Source organism: Palaemon carinicauda, chromosome 42, assembly GCF_036898095.1.
Source record: "Palaemon carinicauda isolate YSFRI2023 chromosome 42, ASM3689809v2, whole genome shotgun sequence".
NCBI lineage: Eukaryota > Metazoa > Arthropoda > Malacostraca > Decapoda > Palaemonidae > Palaemon > Palaemon carinicauda.
The window spans coordinates 24565843-24582377 of record NC_090766.1 but is presented as its reverse complement, the minus strand read 5'-3'; the positions used below and the strand labels follow the sequence as shown (position 1 = coordinate 24582377).

Below are 16535 nucleotides of genomic sequence, written 5' to 3'. Positions count from 1 at the left end.
TTTTAGCTTAGGGCATGACTGTTCGAAGTCATCCCCTTATGGTGAGTGCTTGTCGAGACCTCCTCTGCGGTAGGTGGAGTTCTCCAAGAAGAGGAAGGAGAAGTCTTAGAGGGATGCTTTGTTATTAGAGGTGGATACACCTAAACTGATGCTGAAGAATCTCTATAGCTCCTTTTCCTCTGGCACTGCTTAACCTGTTGTGTCTCACTCGGATTCCTCTAGAGCAGAGTCCTCTGGAGGAATCCGTGGGGGAGAGGAGATATTGATTCGTTTTTTATGTGTTCCTCAGGGAAAACAGAAGCGTTACCTTCCCTTAGTGAAGATGATGTGCCTCTGCCTTTACCTTGAGACTTGCCTGTTCCTGTACTGACCAATGATGTTGATAATGACTTGGACTTGAGGAAGTTGTGGCCTGCCTTGGGTATCGCTGGTATTCCATTGGCAGGGAAGCTTCTGAGGGTTTTGGCTGCTTCCAGGGCATCTGAGGCTTTCTTCACTGAGTCTTTCCCATCTGCTCCACGTGTGGAAGCACTGGTTGATGTGGCACGCGATGATGTGTTCTCAGTCTCGTCCACTGATGAAGAGGTTCTGTGGCCACTTCCTTTGCGGGATCATAGTTATTAGGCCCCAAGACTTAAACCTTGAAGACTGGCAAGAAGAAAAAGCATATGTGCTCCTCTTCCTCTTCTCCCTACACCTCGTCTTCAGCTGATCCTTCTAACGCTGCTACTCGAGTCCTAAAGAAGAAGAATTTGTCAAAGTCCTGAGAAACTTCAACCAATCTCTCCTCACCTACATGCGAGAGAGGCGGTGCCGTACCGAGAACCAACTCAGACCGGGAAGGTGTCTCAGTACGAGTTACAGGTGTTCGCACACCTGCTACCTGTGCTGTATCTCACACTGAACTGAGCATGCGCACTGTCAGTTGGGATGAAAGGCATCGTTTTTCCCTTCCTTCTCCTGGACGATTGAGATACACCTCACTTTCTCCCCATAAGAATGTTTTGATTCTGAGGGTGGAGAAGTTGACTCATGATGATGTTTGAAGAACTGGCGATTGGTTTCCTCATTTTTACAGGCGACAAAACATTTATTCATATGAGCATTATCGGGAATACAATCCTTGGTCTCCTCATGATCGATCTCTTCATAAACAGTCTCCACATGATTGATCCTATTGGGATTGTTAACCACATGATTGTCGGTCCTATTGTGATCAGTCGCCATGGGATTGTTTTCCTTGTGACCCCTGGATCACCTTGGAGGCTCCCATATACTCACGCATGCTTGCACATGAACACCTGTCACCTGTTCCTTCCCTGCATGGCTAGACAACGCATCAGGAAATTCCCAGCCGATACTGCTCTTAGCACTCATACAAACACCACGATGCCCTGTTTTCCACCACTAGGTGCCTGTTACTTACACAAGCACTGATTGCCCCCCCAATATTGCGCTCACAGTTGCACTCTTCAAAAGTTAAAGTACAGGGTATTTTGTTAGTCTCTTAGTGTACATTTGACAGTGTTCTTGCAGTCATCTGTGAGTGGAATGAATTTAGAGATGCTTCCAAGGGCCCTGTGTAAGTGCAATGTTAACAGCCATTGATCAATTTCGGTGCCCCTTAATGATCTTAAGACCTCTAATAAGTTGCCATGGTCGGAACATGTTTGCGAGGCCTTTGGCACAGTGAATTCCCAAATCTAAAAGAGAAGATTTTACATATCGAAGGTAAGAGACCTTTTCCTCCTTTCGTCGATCTTGTAGTGTCTGTGTCGATGGCCGGTTTGCCTGTGAAAAGACTCAAGACTGAGGGCACAGTCTTCTCAGCTGCTGAACCTCCTGCCATGGAATCCCATTCACTGGCCAGCTTCCTAAATTGACCAGTAGTCTGAAGCAGTCACCTACTTCACTGCTACCCGAGATTTGTCAAATCCTGAGACGTTGGCGAAGTACAGCAAAACCTCGCAATATCGGACCTATTTATAACTGTTTCAGATATTATGGACCAAATCCTGGTAACCAGAGTAGTGTCCAGGTGGCATTATATAGGTCACCATAAGAAAAAGGGATTTTGACGTAGGAAAAATCTATTTCTGGGCGAAGGACCTGTGCCGCCCACTGAATAAGCTCCATTTAGCACTTATTCTTAGGTAATTTACTGCTAAATATACCAGAGAAAAAATGTAAAGGAGTGCTAGGTTAACTAGCTCGCTCACCTATTGGTGTCGGTATAAAATTGGGCGTATAATCCAGAGGTCCCGCACTATTTAGATTCATCCACGACAGAAACCCCAATAGAGGAGAGCCGTTCAACCTCACTCGGTACTACTAACAATGCATCCGCTCAGAACCCAACTCCTTAGCACCCAAAGTTTTGGGACTCCAAGGGAGAGGAGCTGGGAGGGTTCACTGGGCGGCACAGGTCCTTCGCCCAGAAATAGATTTTTCCTACGTCAAAATCCCTTTTCTGGGCTCGAACCTGTGCCGCCCAGTGAATCTATACAAGAGAAAATGTCACCAAACTTGCAAAATAAAGGAAAAAACATAAGCGTAAGGGAAATACAGGATGCTTTTAATCAGAGATGAGTACCAAAAAACAATTATAAGGGTATCTTAAATATGAACATAAATCCAATAAGGCAGGTATAATAATGCCGTGAGTGATAATATATACAGATACTCAGGAGTATAAAAATTTACAAATATAATAACAGTATTCAGGTGCGAGACCAACGAATACAATAGGGTATAAATGAGGCAGGTAAGAGGGAGAGATAAAGAGACAAGGCATTAACCTGTGAGTTACCTGGGAGTAACTACGCTCCCTGCGGCTACTGTAGAAAATTTTAGGGCTTCCAAATGTTTAAGGTAGTGTTTCTTGAACACTGACGGTGATTTCCACCCTGTATACCTGGAAAGGTCTGTAAAATTCATGTGGTGAAAGAAGTTCACCGAGGTAGCAACCGCCCTGATATCATGTGCAAGAGGAAAAGAGTCAGGGTTAGCTTGTTTAATAAAATACAAAATTTGTTGCCTGATCCCTTTAATAGTAATGGTACCGCCTTGTTCTCTAACGAATAGAGGCCCCGAGGAGTTAGAGGAGGTCCGGGATAAATAAGACCTAAGAGTAGTAACAGGGCACAGAGACGGATCATGCGTGAGGGGAACAATTTTCCAGGAGGACCATCTGTTTTGAGGGTCTTCGTTCTTAGCCAAAAAGAATTTGTTAGGAGAAAGGAGGACCTCTCCCGAAGGCAGGAAGTCAATATGACCCGGGTCTCTCGACAAGGCTGCCAATTCAGAAATTCTTGCCCCGGAAGCCAAGCTCACCAGGAAAAGTGTTTTCCTGAGAAGGGGAATGTAATCACAAGAACTGTTAATGGTATCAGAAGCCAATTTGAGTACGTCATTAAGGAACCAGAGCACCGGGGTAGGACGAGTAACCGGTTTCAGTCTGGCACAAGCTTTCGGAATTGAAGCTAACAAAGAGTCGGTTAAGTCTATGTTAAAACCCACTAGGAAGATCTTTTTCAGAGCCGATTTAATAGTGGTGATAGTATTGGCTGCCAGACCTGATTCTAATAAAGATCTAAAGAAAGTGACTGTAAGGTTCAAGTTCATACAGTTCACGTCTGAGTCTGTTAAAAATTTTGCCAACTTTTTAACTGCAGAGTCATACTGGCGGATGGTGGAATCCCGTTTATCCGATTCTAGGAACAAGGTGTTTTGAGGATCAATATTGGCACCATGCATAGCCGCAAACTTCATAAAGTCCATAAAGTTAGGGCGCTCTGAATGTTTGAGAAAGCGTACACAACGCGTGTTTGTACTATCTGAGACAGAACCGGATTGGGTATCGGGTGAGGGTATAGTCTCAACTCTCGCAGGAGAGGATACCAGTTGCTCTTGGGCCAGTTGGGTGCGACCAAGGCTACTTGTCCCTTGAAGGATCTCAGTTTGTCTAGAACTTTCAGCAAAAGATTCACCGGGGGAAAGAGATAAATCTTTTCCCAGGTGTCCCAATTCTGTGACATGGCGTCTGTGGCGTAAGCCTGAGGGTCTAGATTGGGAGCCACATATACTCTCAATTTGTGGTTGGATTCCGTGGCGAAGAGGTCCACTTGGAGACCGGGAACCTGAGAGAGAATCCACCGAAATGACTTTAGATCGAGTGACCATTCCGATTCTAGAGGGGAGGTCCGGGACAGGGCGTCTGCCACTACATTCCGGACTCCCGCCAGGTGGACAGCTGAAAGATGCCAACGGTTCAAGGCTGCTAGGGAGAATATGGCTACTAGAACATGGTTCAGAGGCCCTGACTTTGACCCGCCTCTGTTGAGGCAGCGGACCACCACTTCGCTGTCGAGGACCAGACGAAGGTGTTGTTTCTTGGGAAGAGCGAGACGTTTCAGGGTTAGAAGAACTGCCATGGCCTCTAGCACATTGATGTGAAATTGGCGGAACAAGGGAGTCCAAAGACCTTGAACTTTCTTGAGCTGAGAATAGCCGCCCCAACCTGATAAGGATGCGTCCGTGTGAATGATTAATTTCGGAGGCGGAAATCGAAGGGGAACTGACTTTGACAGACTGTTTGCTCTTGTCCAAGGAAGAAGTCTTTCCCGTAGAATGGGAGGAAGGCGGACTTTCCTGTCCCGGAGCTTCCGGTTCGCCCTCGAACGCCAGACACGATTGATATCTTTCAATTTTGCCTTCAGAAGAAGATCCGTCACTGAGGCAAACTGAAGGGACCCCAGAATCCTCTCTTGGAGTCGTCTGGAACTTGCTTTGTCTTTGAGAAAGCGTTTGGTGTTCCTTGCAATCTCTAACCTCTTGGGTCTGGGAAGACACAGAGTATGAGATATAAGATCCCATTGCAGGCCGAGCCATTGGAACTTCGATTTTGGAAGAAGACGGGACTTCTTTAAGTTGATCTGGAAGCCTAGAGATTGAAGATAATGGATGACTTTGTGAGTGGCTTTTAGGCAATTTTGGGAGGTGTCTGACCAAATGAGCCAGTCGTCCAGATAGGCTACTACTTGAATCCCTTGATTCCTGAGTTCCTGAACAGCGACTTCTGCTAACTTTGTGAAAATCCTTGGGGCGATGTTGAGCCCGAAAGGCATCACCTTGAAGGAGTAACTTTTGTCCCCTAAGCGAAAGCCTAGGTACGGACGGAAGTGTCTCGCTATCGGGACGTGATAATAGGCGTCTGTAAGATCGATAGAGGTGGTGACGGCCCCACGGGGAAGTAAGGTCCGCACCTGCGAGACGGTAAGCATTCGAAACTTGTCGCATTGAATGGACAAGTTGAGAAGGGATAGGTCTAGAATCACTCTTCTCTTGTCTGAATCCTTCTTCGGGACACTGAACAGCCGACCTTGAAACTTCAGGTGTTTCGTTTCTTGTATGGCGTTCTTTTGTAAAAGATCCTGGACAAATTCGACCAGGTCCGGAGTGGAATGTTGACGAAATTTGTTCGGAGGAGGAGGTCCTTGAATCCAACTCCACCCCTGTCCCTTGGAGATGATACTGAACGCCCAGGGACTGAACCTCCATTTGTTGCGGAAGGCATAGAGCCTCCCCCCTACCTGCTGCACCTCAGTATTGGTTTGAGGAGTTGCCTCCACGTCCGCCTCGGAAGTTCTTTCCTCTGCGAAAGGCTCTTCCCCTGCCTTTGTTCTGGTTAGAACCACGGTGGTAGCCTCTACCTCTACCATAACTCTGGGAAGAGCTATGAGCCTCATACGACTGGTTAAAGGCAGGAGAAGTGGCGGAGGCACCAGAAAGCTGGCTCTTAGGAAGCAGAACGGTGACATAGTCGTCCGAAGGAGCCTGAGAGGTGGAAGGCTGTGTCGGGGCAACAGGAGATGGGGGAAGAGGCAGCCGGAAAATGGATGAACCACTCTGCTGTTGCCTGAACTGGGTGGAGGTATATGGACGGAGCTTCTTCCTACCCCGGGCTTGGTAATTTGCAGGGTCAGATTTACGTTTAGGAGTCAAACCCCAACGGGCTTTAAGGCTCTGGTTGACTCTAGTGGCCTCCGCCAAGACTTCCTCTACAAGGTCCTCAGGGAAGAGGTTTGAACCCCAACAGGAGGACCGGATAAGCTTATTAGGTTCATGCCTAATAGTCGCCTCTGCCAGGACATGTTTGCGACACTTGCGTTTAGCAGTAACGAAGTCATACAGGTCATAGTATAATGACTGCAACGTAGCCTTGTTGAGAGATTTAAAAATACTCTCAGTATCGTAAGTCAAGGCTATCGACTCCGTGGAAGTGGCCAGGTTCAGAGTACGGCCAACGCGTAGGCGGGAATCATACTCCTGTTTAATGAGGGATTCCGGGAGACGGGGAAGCCGCTCACTAAACATTACCGAAGCACAGTCTGCTGCTAGCTTTCCAGAGGTAAATGTGGTATGGACGTTGTCCCAACACTCAATGCCTGAAGGAAGAAGGAGGGAGATTGGATCCACCTCTCGGATGGGAGGCAAGGGCTTCTCCTCCAGAGCATATTGGAAGGCAAGCTCTGCTACCTTATTGACACATGGAGTCACGGTGTTTTTGTCCATTAGGAACATTGTAAAGGAGCTCTTATAAGGCGTCAACATAGTGTTGGTGCAGCCGATGTCATTCAGGAATCTGGCCCACACAGATTGGGCCTGCTCTTTTGGGAAGATGACTGTCTCCTTGGGGACCTTGTCTAACCGAACCAAAGCTTCCTCGGTAAGCCTGGCATAACCATGAAATGGAAATGCCAGACCAGGAGGAAAGAATTCAAAGTCCTCTAGGGGACGAGTGCCAAGACCCTCCAAAGTTAACATTCCGTCTGAGAACGGGGAATGAAGAGCCATACGCCAAGGGTTGTTTTTGGCAAACGGCGGGAGCTTAGAGGCATCCGGGATGAGAGAGCTTTGGACTCGCTCCGGAGCACCTTGCTCTAATGCCCCAAGTCTCTGACCGATGTTAGAGAACATCGTGTCCATCTTAGACTGCATCTCTGATACCAACTTAGCCTGCATCTCCGACACGATGCGAAGCATGGCTGATTCGGAAAGGCCCGGGCTAGCAGCAGGTGCGGCGGAATGAACTCCCGGGTCGCGAGACTTAGAGGAGGAGCCAGAAGCCTTAGATGACAGGTTTGTATTCTGTTTAGAACCATGAGAAGCCTTATGAGGCTTATGAGCTTTAGGTAAGGTTCTAGACTTATTCTTGGGGGGAACCGGAGGACCCGGGCCTAACATAAGCCTAACACAAGATTAGGGCTTAACTGTAATATTCTTAAGTAGGGGCGGGTCCGGAGGACCCGGCCTAAACATAAGTCTAGCTTAAGACTAAAGTATAGCCATCCATTCCGGTCGAGCCGGGAGCATAAAAAAGGATGCAACAACAAGAAATTAAGACACATGGTGTCTGATTTCCCGGGGCGAGGCTAAGCCCCGGGCCGGGAAATAAAAGTATCCAAAACCAATTCGTATAGGGACTCCGGGGTAGTGATCTGTCATATAATCATCATAGGAACTGTTATAAATTAATAGGGGGGCGGAACTGTAGATAAGAACCGCCAACCGAACCCAGAGGGTTTCATATAACATAAACCAGTGTGATAAGTGAATATAAAATAGGGTGCACCGGGATCCAACTCTGTTGACCGGTGGCCAACCAGACTAGACAGAGCCGAACCCGCCGGGACACTCGGAGGACAAAGTCCATAAACACTGAACTACCCCCTCTACAAGGAGGGAAGGCAACGGTCCCCTAGGGGAAAGGGGGAGAGAAGCCTAGCCGCCCACCTAGCGAGAGGGGGAGCATGGGGGAGGATCACGTGATACGGAGCAGCAGGGCTACCAACTGACGATGCCCAACCAGACAGATCAAACGGAGTAATAGCACAATATTCATTATAATAGTAATAGCGTTGATAATATAAAATAAACACATAAAAATTTTTGGGCAAGGCATGCAACATAATAATTAAATCACAAAAGACACACCTGATGGCTTAAAAAATAACATTGCCGCCTAGCACGAAGGTCGGCAGCCATAACGATACGTAAATGATATCGGCCCAAAATTTGAACCACGAGGGTTCTAAACGCTAAATAATGAATATCCATAATAACAAATAAAATTTAATAATAAAAATAATACATATAGTAACACCGCGAGTGAAACTAAAAGCTCTCAAAACAGGAGTACCAACTGTAAATGGAATCAAGCAAGATCGGTATGAACGAAGAGAATAAACTCCTATAATTCAAATATTAAACGATCTAGGTTGCTCAAAACACAGCAAAACACAGCTTGGTACTTAACTTAGACGGTGTCTCCAGGGAAACCGACGAAGAAGCCATAATCCAAAGAAAATAAGCGAAAAAACGAGAGCACAACAAAAAAGCGGGTTACACACAAGACGTGCTAAAAGGAGTTGGGTTCTGAGCGGATGCATTGTTAGTAGTACCGAGTGAGGTTGAACGGCTCTCCTCTATTGGGGTTTCTGTCGTGGATGAATCTAAATAGTGCGGGACCTCTGGATTATACGCCCAATTTTATACCGACACCAATAGGTGAGCGAGCTAGTTAACCTAGCACTCCTTTACATTTTTTCTCTGGTATATTTAGCAGTAAATTACCTAAGAATAAGTGCTAAATGGAGCTTATTCACTGGGCGGCACAGGTTCGAGCCCAGAAAAGTACTGTACATAGTTTGAGATATTTATATTTAATTACTGTACTGTATATTTATTTACATGACGGTAAAACAATTTTTACTTTATTTATTACTTGCATATCTTCATAATAAATAGCCTATTCAAGGAATAATTCTATATCAATAAAGTCAGCTTTTTTCATGTGAGCCCATCTGAGAAAATGTAAGCATTGTCAGCTGATTTCAGGCTACTGCTATCAAAGATATGCACACATATAAGTAACAAATAGGCTTCTTAATATATTTAAAGATAATATTATCCTGTGTCCTAAGAAACTCAAAATAAAAGGGAAACCATTGTTTTGTTTACATTTCATCTCCAATCGTAACGAAAGCATGCATTTACACATCCATTTGATAACTAATGATACTAATAGCTTTTAGGAAACTGTATGAATGTTATTGTAGCTATACCATATTGGTTTTTCCTCTATATATAAAATGTTTTGAAAAAGTCTGGAAATTACAATTACATTTTCTAAGATGCATTATTTAATTAAGTTTAGGGTAAATAGGCTTTGATTCGGGTAAGTTAATCTTCATTTTCTGTGTACAGTATTGTGTGGCAGTGTAAACATTGTACAGTACCTTGGTTTCTCGATGAGACAAATGCTTTTCTTTGTATCGTTAACATAAGAGAGCTATAAAAAGGCTTCAGGGTAGGGATGCTAAGCGTAGGAAGATTGAAGATTGCGGTACTTCAGAGTCTAGTTCAAGTTACAGTGCTATTGTTTTGTCTTCTCCCTCTAGATAAGTTAGCCCAACACCCATTTCAGTTAGGCTTAGAAGTATAGGTTGTTACTCAAGACCTAGATAAGCATCCATTTTTACTTTTTTAGATTATTCTTATTAAATCGCATATCTCCGAGTGCTGTACTGTACTATGAAATCCCAAATTATTAGTTTGATCAATTTACTCAAATTTATACAATCATCTATTGTTGCTACTCATGCTGTACTCTGATGTGTCCCTCTTTATGTATCAGTTACCAATGTTAATCTATCCTCATCATCTGTATTACCTGACAAAGGTTTTCAGGCTAAGTTTGTTATTTATCATAGTACTTATATTTCTGATGCTGTGCAACTCACTAATATTCAGTGCAAGTGCAAAACTGAGCTTAGTCATTCACCAGTGATTTTGGTCTCTCCTCTTTGTCTGAAGAATAAGACTTTGGTCAAATGGTTCAGGGTTCTATTCTGATACCTCTTCTGACACCTCAGTCCTGTCCTTTTGTAGTCAAAAGTAGCACTGGAGGACTGGACTTCAGATTGTTTCCCTTGAGCCTCAACCTCCAAACATAAACGTTATTAGAAATGTGTCTTTATATATTGGTTGGTGTTCCTTATAATCACTAACTAGTTAGCTTTGCTTCATTGTCTATTTTGTAAGTTCTGTCACTTTCTGGTTTGGTGACGGTTCTAAAGGAAAACAGTTATCTCTGTGTTGGCCTTTGTGGTACTGGAGTCATCAGTCTTTTTTCATCTGGTTCCCAGAATAATGGATTACTACTCAAATATTTCTGAAGTCAATAGGCCACATTTGTGCTGTTAAGTGCCACAATATTTTGGGGGCCAGTATCAGTCAGATAATTTTTTTCATGGTCAAGAAGTTCTTGCTTTGAAGGGTATAGCTATGTGCCTCCCAGGAATGCATTGGAATACTTTCATCATTAAATTTTATTTTCATCATTAAGGTGTTTCACCGTACCACCCCGGGTACCAGAGAAAACTAACACAACAGACACTGTCAAATTTGTCTTATAACAACCGAATTGTGGGCAAACCCTCTGTGCGGTAAGACTTACCAGGAGACTCCTCTAATCAGTCAACTTATTCCAAACTGTAGCATTTATCTTTTACCTTGCATGCGGACATACACACACATACTTTGACTTCCTAGATACCAAGGATTTTCCTTTCGTGTTTCTTACTTGAAATCTGTTCACTGCTTTTTATGCCTTCTTTTTCTAACTTGTAGTACCTCTGAACAATATATACTTTTCACTTACCTATTGCCATTCATTCTTTTCAGAAGACCAAACCTACCTGTAAATAAGATACTGTACTCTGACCATCCCATTATACTGCTTTCTCTTATTTGTAACCACATTTCTCACATTATAATTAATCTTAACCTCATATAATACACAAACTGCACATCTTAACCGCTACATCCTTTTTTCTTTCATTTGTTCAGCTTTCCAGATTCATCCATTTTTCTTTCATTCACGTTCATTGTCCACACTTCATTTCAATAAAGGAGAGCTGGTTCAACAATTCCTCTTCACATTCCAATTTTCCTCTCTCATCTTAATCTCATCAACTTAATTTACTGGAGATATACAAATCAATCATTGTTTTGGTATCCTATTCAAAATGTCCCTGCCTGGTGATCTGCTGGACTAGGTTTTGAGACCCCCTCAAGCTCATTAGGTTCTTGTAGTGCCTGCAACCTCACCAACCTTGTGTGGTAAGGATGGCTGGTTTGGGGAAGCCTATAGGTTCACCTGCTAAGTCATCAGCAGTCATTGCCTGGCCTTTCCTGGTCCTAACTTGGGTGGAGAGGGCCTTAGTGCTGATCATACTGTACAGTATGTATATATGGTCAGTCTAGGGCATTCTCTGACATTCATGAGTGACCTTTAAACCTCCATTATTCTACCATGCACTACTTCAGCCTTTTTACTTCATTTACTCTGATCACCTTACTCTTCCTTACATTTTATTTTTAACTTTTTCTCTGTTCTGTACGGACTCCGCGTATAGGAGGGTGATCTCCTTAATTAGGAGCTACAATAGTTTGGTAGGGCCTATACCGCAAGGAGAGGAGGATTGGACCTCCGGATTGAACAAGTTTTTGGGAGCACCTGTACAAAAGAAGTCCTCTTTAGCCCTTCCGGAGGCCAGAGACGTTAGGGTAGGCCGAGCCCATATCGACAAAGTTATAGCCTGCAATCCTCCTAGAAGGGCCTCTGCCAGCCACAGATTGACCCTCGGAAGGACCCAAGGTCCTCGTCAGATAGGCGTAAGACCGCGAAATAGACGACTCTTCCCGACCAGCAGAGGGAGTCGCCGTTTCGGCGGGCAGCCTCGTCGAGTCAGCTCATGCGAGCGATCGACAGGGACGGCTTCCTCAGTCGGGCAAGCCCACGGAAGCCTTGTCCCCCTCGAAGGAAGTCAACGGAGGACGGAAGATCTCGCCTCCACGGCAGTGCCCATCCTCAGTCCACAACCTAGTGCGGAGGCGCCCGACGGTACAGTTCATCAACCCCAGACGGAGGACGAGGTCTGCGACACTGAGGGCGTGCCAACGGAGGACTCCGCTTATAGGACGGAGGCCCTCGCCGCCACGGCAATGCCCGTCCTAACGGAGGACTCCACCTATAGGACAGAGGCCCTCGCCACCACGGCAATGCCCGTCCTAACGGAGGACTCCGCCTATAGGACGGAGGCCCTCGCCACCACGGCAATTCCCGTCGAGTAAGCTCAAAGACCTGACTACAGTCACGGGTTCTGTGGTGAGGCTCTCCGGGGGCAGCCTCGACGAGTCAGGCCGTGGAGGTTATCGTCGTGCACGGATCTCTCCGTCGGACACCTCCACGGAAGAGCCCGTCCCCTTGTCGAAGACTCTACAAATGACGGAGGCACCCGTCTCTCCTGAAAGGCTTAACCGCGAGACTCGTCAGAGCGGAGGTGCCCGTGTTGACTCTACACATGCACGGATCCCTTCGTCGAACTCCACGGAGGAGCCCGTCCCATTATCAAAGGATTGGAAAGTGACAGAGGCGCCTGTCTCTCCAGAAGGTCTTAGCCGCGGGTCCCGTCAGAGCGGAGGTGCCCGTGATGAATCTACACCCCATCGCCGGATGGAGGACGTGGATGCCGACGAGGATCTTGGAGCGCCGGAGGACTCCGCTTATAGGAGGGTGATCTCCTTATAAGGAGTCACAATAAATGGAGGAGCCACTACCTCAGGAAGAAGATGTCTGGCGATCTGGCCTTAACAGGATTATGGAGGAGCCCGTCCAGAAGAAGTCATCTTTGGCTCTTCCCGAGGCGAAGGACGTAAAGTTGGGGCGCGCCCATATTGATAAGGTGGTCACCCGCAATAGGGACACCTCCAAAGGTCACAGTTCGGCCAAACCGATACAGGGCCTGAAATCACAAAGCAAGTATTATGCTTTAGATGGACGTCCACATGGAGCTAGCAAGCTAGAGGACGTCCTAGAAGTGTTAGGACAAGGTGCCCCGGAAGACAGGGCGTCTGCCGCTCCCATTTTCTTTTCACAATCTGAGTCCATCATGATGGAGATGTCCTAGGATCTTGTGAATGTCGCCTCATGGTTGGACTTGTGGGCTACTACTTTAGTAGGTACCCAGATCCCGACGGACTCTGTGGACCCTACCAAGCGAGAAGCTCTAAAGGAATTGGTCGGATCGGGCTGCCGTGCCCTTAAGTTTCTCACGTTCCAGGCCTTGGCATTATCTGCGAACTGGGTCTTGAGAATCGGACACACACTCAAAAAGGGATGCCTTTGTCATCCGCACCTCCGGAACTCCTTCTTTTCACGGATGCATCAAAGGAGGGATGGGGTGCGCATCTTCGAGGGAAGACAGCGAGGGGCAAATGGACAGAAGAGGAAAAGTCTCTACATATCAATGTCCTGGAGATGAGAGCGGTCCAAGAAGCCTGCTAACACTTCACGAAAGATCTGAAAGGAAACTCAGTGGCTCTGATGTCAGATAATGCAACAGTGGTGGCGTATATGAAGAAGGAAGGATGATTGAAGTCGAAGGAGTTGTGCGGTCTCGCCCTACAAGTTCTGAAGTGGGCGGAAAAAGAAGAAGTCAATCTGTCGGCAAGATTCATTCCGGGGAAGAAGAACGTCCTAGCAGACGGACTCAGCAGAGTGGGACAAGTAGTGGGGACAGAATGGTCCCTTCACCCAGAGGTAGTAAGTTACATCATTCAGATGTGGGGATCCCCGGTAATGGATCTCTTTGCGACAAGGTTGAACATACAACTCCCCGTATTCTGTTCTCCTGTCCCAGACCCGAAAGCAGCAATGGAGGACGCCTTTCAACACAGGTGGGACGGTCTCGACGTCTACGCTTTTCCTCCCTTCGCCCTGATAAGTCAAGTCCTCAACAGAGTGAGGACGGCAATCAACCTAAAAATGACTTTGGTAGTGCCTTGGTGGCCGGAGAGAGAGTGGTTCGCAGTCCTAGAAAGGCTCGCCAGTCTCCCTCCGTGGCCTCTTCCCGACAGACCGGACCTCTTGAGGCAGCCCAACTTTCAGAGGTTTCACGGAAACCCTCAATCCCTTCGTCTTCACATCTGGAGGTTATCCAGTACCTCCTGAAAAGACAAGGGTATTCGTCTAAGACAGCTAAGAGGATGTCCCTTTACCTGAGGAAATCTTCTACGGTTGTCTACCAATCTAAATGGACAAGTTAAATGGTGCAATTTTAAGAATCTAAATGGACAATGTTCGTTAAATGGTGCAATTCTAAGAAGATAGAACCCTTAGAAGTATCAGTTCCCACCCGTTATAGCAGATTTTCTAGTTCATCTCAGGGATAAGATGGGCATGTCAGTCCCAGTGGTTAAAGGACTTTGTGCCGCCCTTGGTCAAGTCTTTCTGTTGAAGGGCATAGATTTGGGTTCTTCCAGACACTTTTCCATGCTCATTAAGAGTTTCGAGCAATCATGTCCTCCATCTTCCCCTAGGGTTCCGAGTTGGGATCTGGCTAGGGTGCTAGATATGCTTAGAAAACCACCCTTCGGACCCTTAATAGATATTGTGGACAGGAATCTCACGCTCAAAGCTGTCTTCCTTCTAGCGTTAGCCTCAGCTAAGAGGGTGGGTGAGCTTCATGGGTTGTCGTATGAAGTAGATCATTCTAGAGGATGGAAGGAGATCTCCTTTAAGTTTGTCCCTTCGTTCGTCGCCAAAACCCAGAATCCTTCCGTTTGGGATCCTAGGTTTGAAGGTTTTACTGTCCCAGCAATTCCAAACTCAGGTAATCAGGAAGACTTGAAATTGTGCCCTGTCAGGGTGATTAGGATATATCTTAAGAGAACAGCAAATCTCCGTCCGGCTATTAAGAACCTTTTCGTATCCACGGGAACAACTAAAAAGAAAATCTCAAAGAATACTATTTCTTTTTGGTTCAGACAGGTAATAATTCAGGCTTATTCAAGTGTTGGGCTTTCAGTCTCAGGAAAGCCCAGAGCTCATGATGTTAGAGGACTAAGCACCTCTCTAGCTTTTGAAAAGAACATGTCGGTAGATCAGGTTCTTCGAGCAGGAACTTGGTCTAATCAGTCGACATTCACCGCTCACTATCTCAAGGATTGTACGAGGAAGTCTCTGGATGGGTTTTCGATCGGGCCAGTCATCTCAGCGCTCCATCCAGTTTGACGGCTTAAGCCCCAGATTCAATCGCGAATCACAAATGCTCTAGACACAAGTATGATTATCTTTGGTTTTCTCCTTCTTTCCCTTTTCTCGTACTATCAGTCGTCCTCGGATCTTTTACACAATAGACAAGTCTCAAGTGTCGCCAATATTCATCTAGCACAACAAGGAATATTTTGAAGGGTAAGTGTTATTTACACACTTAGTGAGTCCTTTGTGTAGTTTATCCTACTTACCATCGGGGTCTATGTATGAGAGGCACTCCCACCTCCTAAAGTGTAAGTCTCCTAAGAAAGTGTTTCGAGGTAAGTCTCTGTGTCAGAACAAATCACAAATTTTTAGTAATTTGTATTTTTCCTAACATACCTACCTCTATAGAAAATGGGAGTAGGGTAAACTACACAAAACTCTGGTCGTTTGAGAGGAGGTTCCAGTAACTCCTAAGAAAGTGTTTCTCGGTAAGTATGTTAGTAAAAATACAAATTACTAGAAATTTGTGATTTTAATATTTGAATATTTAGGATTAGAGTAATGGTTTGTGGTATTTATCAATTTAATATTTTGATTAGAGAAATTGTTTTCATAACTGCATACTTTCTGGGTCGACCTGTGGCGTCCGGTGAAGAGAGTCCTTCTTATATATCTTTTCTGATAAAACCTTCCAATTATACCAGAGAAAGATAAAAGCATGGAATGCTGAGGTTACAACCCTCGCGCGAGCACCTTTTGGGTGTCGTGTATAAAGCAAAGGCGCGTGAAAATCCACTATTCACAGGTTGTCTTCCATTTAGTTAATTCCTTCGTCAAAGGGATGGGCCGATACAAAGGCCCTAGCCAACCCCCAGCGCCACACCACCCACGCCACGACGCGAGCGCCATCTGAACATCATCCTTCTTTTTGGACTCTTAAGTGTTGAATTTTTTTGTGGTGCTCTCGATCTTTTTTATCAATCGTGGATTTATTTTGTCATGTCCGAAGCTCCATCTTCACACATTCCAATGTTAAGTACCATAGTTTGTTTTGACAGCTTTTTATAGTACCGGGCTTTTGTTTTACAGTATATCCAGTATAGTCTGTTTTATTATTCCCGTCTGGCCCTTCACAGCGGCCATTGTTTGTTCACTTGTTTGGGAATTCATCTTTGTCTGCCCGTTTAGTACTCTGTCACTTAGGTTCTTGGTTAAGTCCCTGGCCTTATGCCTTTAGAACCGTTATTATTTTTGTGTATTTATGCTCATGGTACTTTTTGCTAGCAAGTCCAGCCTACGAACGAGATAGCGATCTAGCTTTGTTTTTGTTTAGTACCCGCCCCTCCGAGGCGTTCGTCACTCGACTGTGCTATTTATTTTAAGTTTTAGCAGATGCTATTCTTCGATCGTAGTTTTATATGGATTCACA

At 45.6% G+C, this 16535-nt stretch overlaps 1 protein-coding gene across 1 annotated transcript in view; it reads left to right on the top strand.

Annotated features, from left to right (window-relative positions):
- The window catches only part of LOC137633246 (chitinase-3-like protein 2), a 73205-nt gene that overhangs the window by 46460 nt on the left and 10210 nt on the right, over positions 1-16535 (top strand). The window lies entirely within an intron of this gene.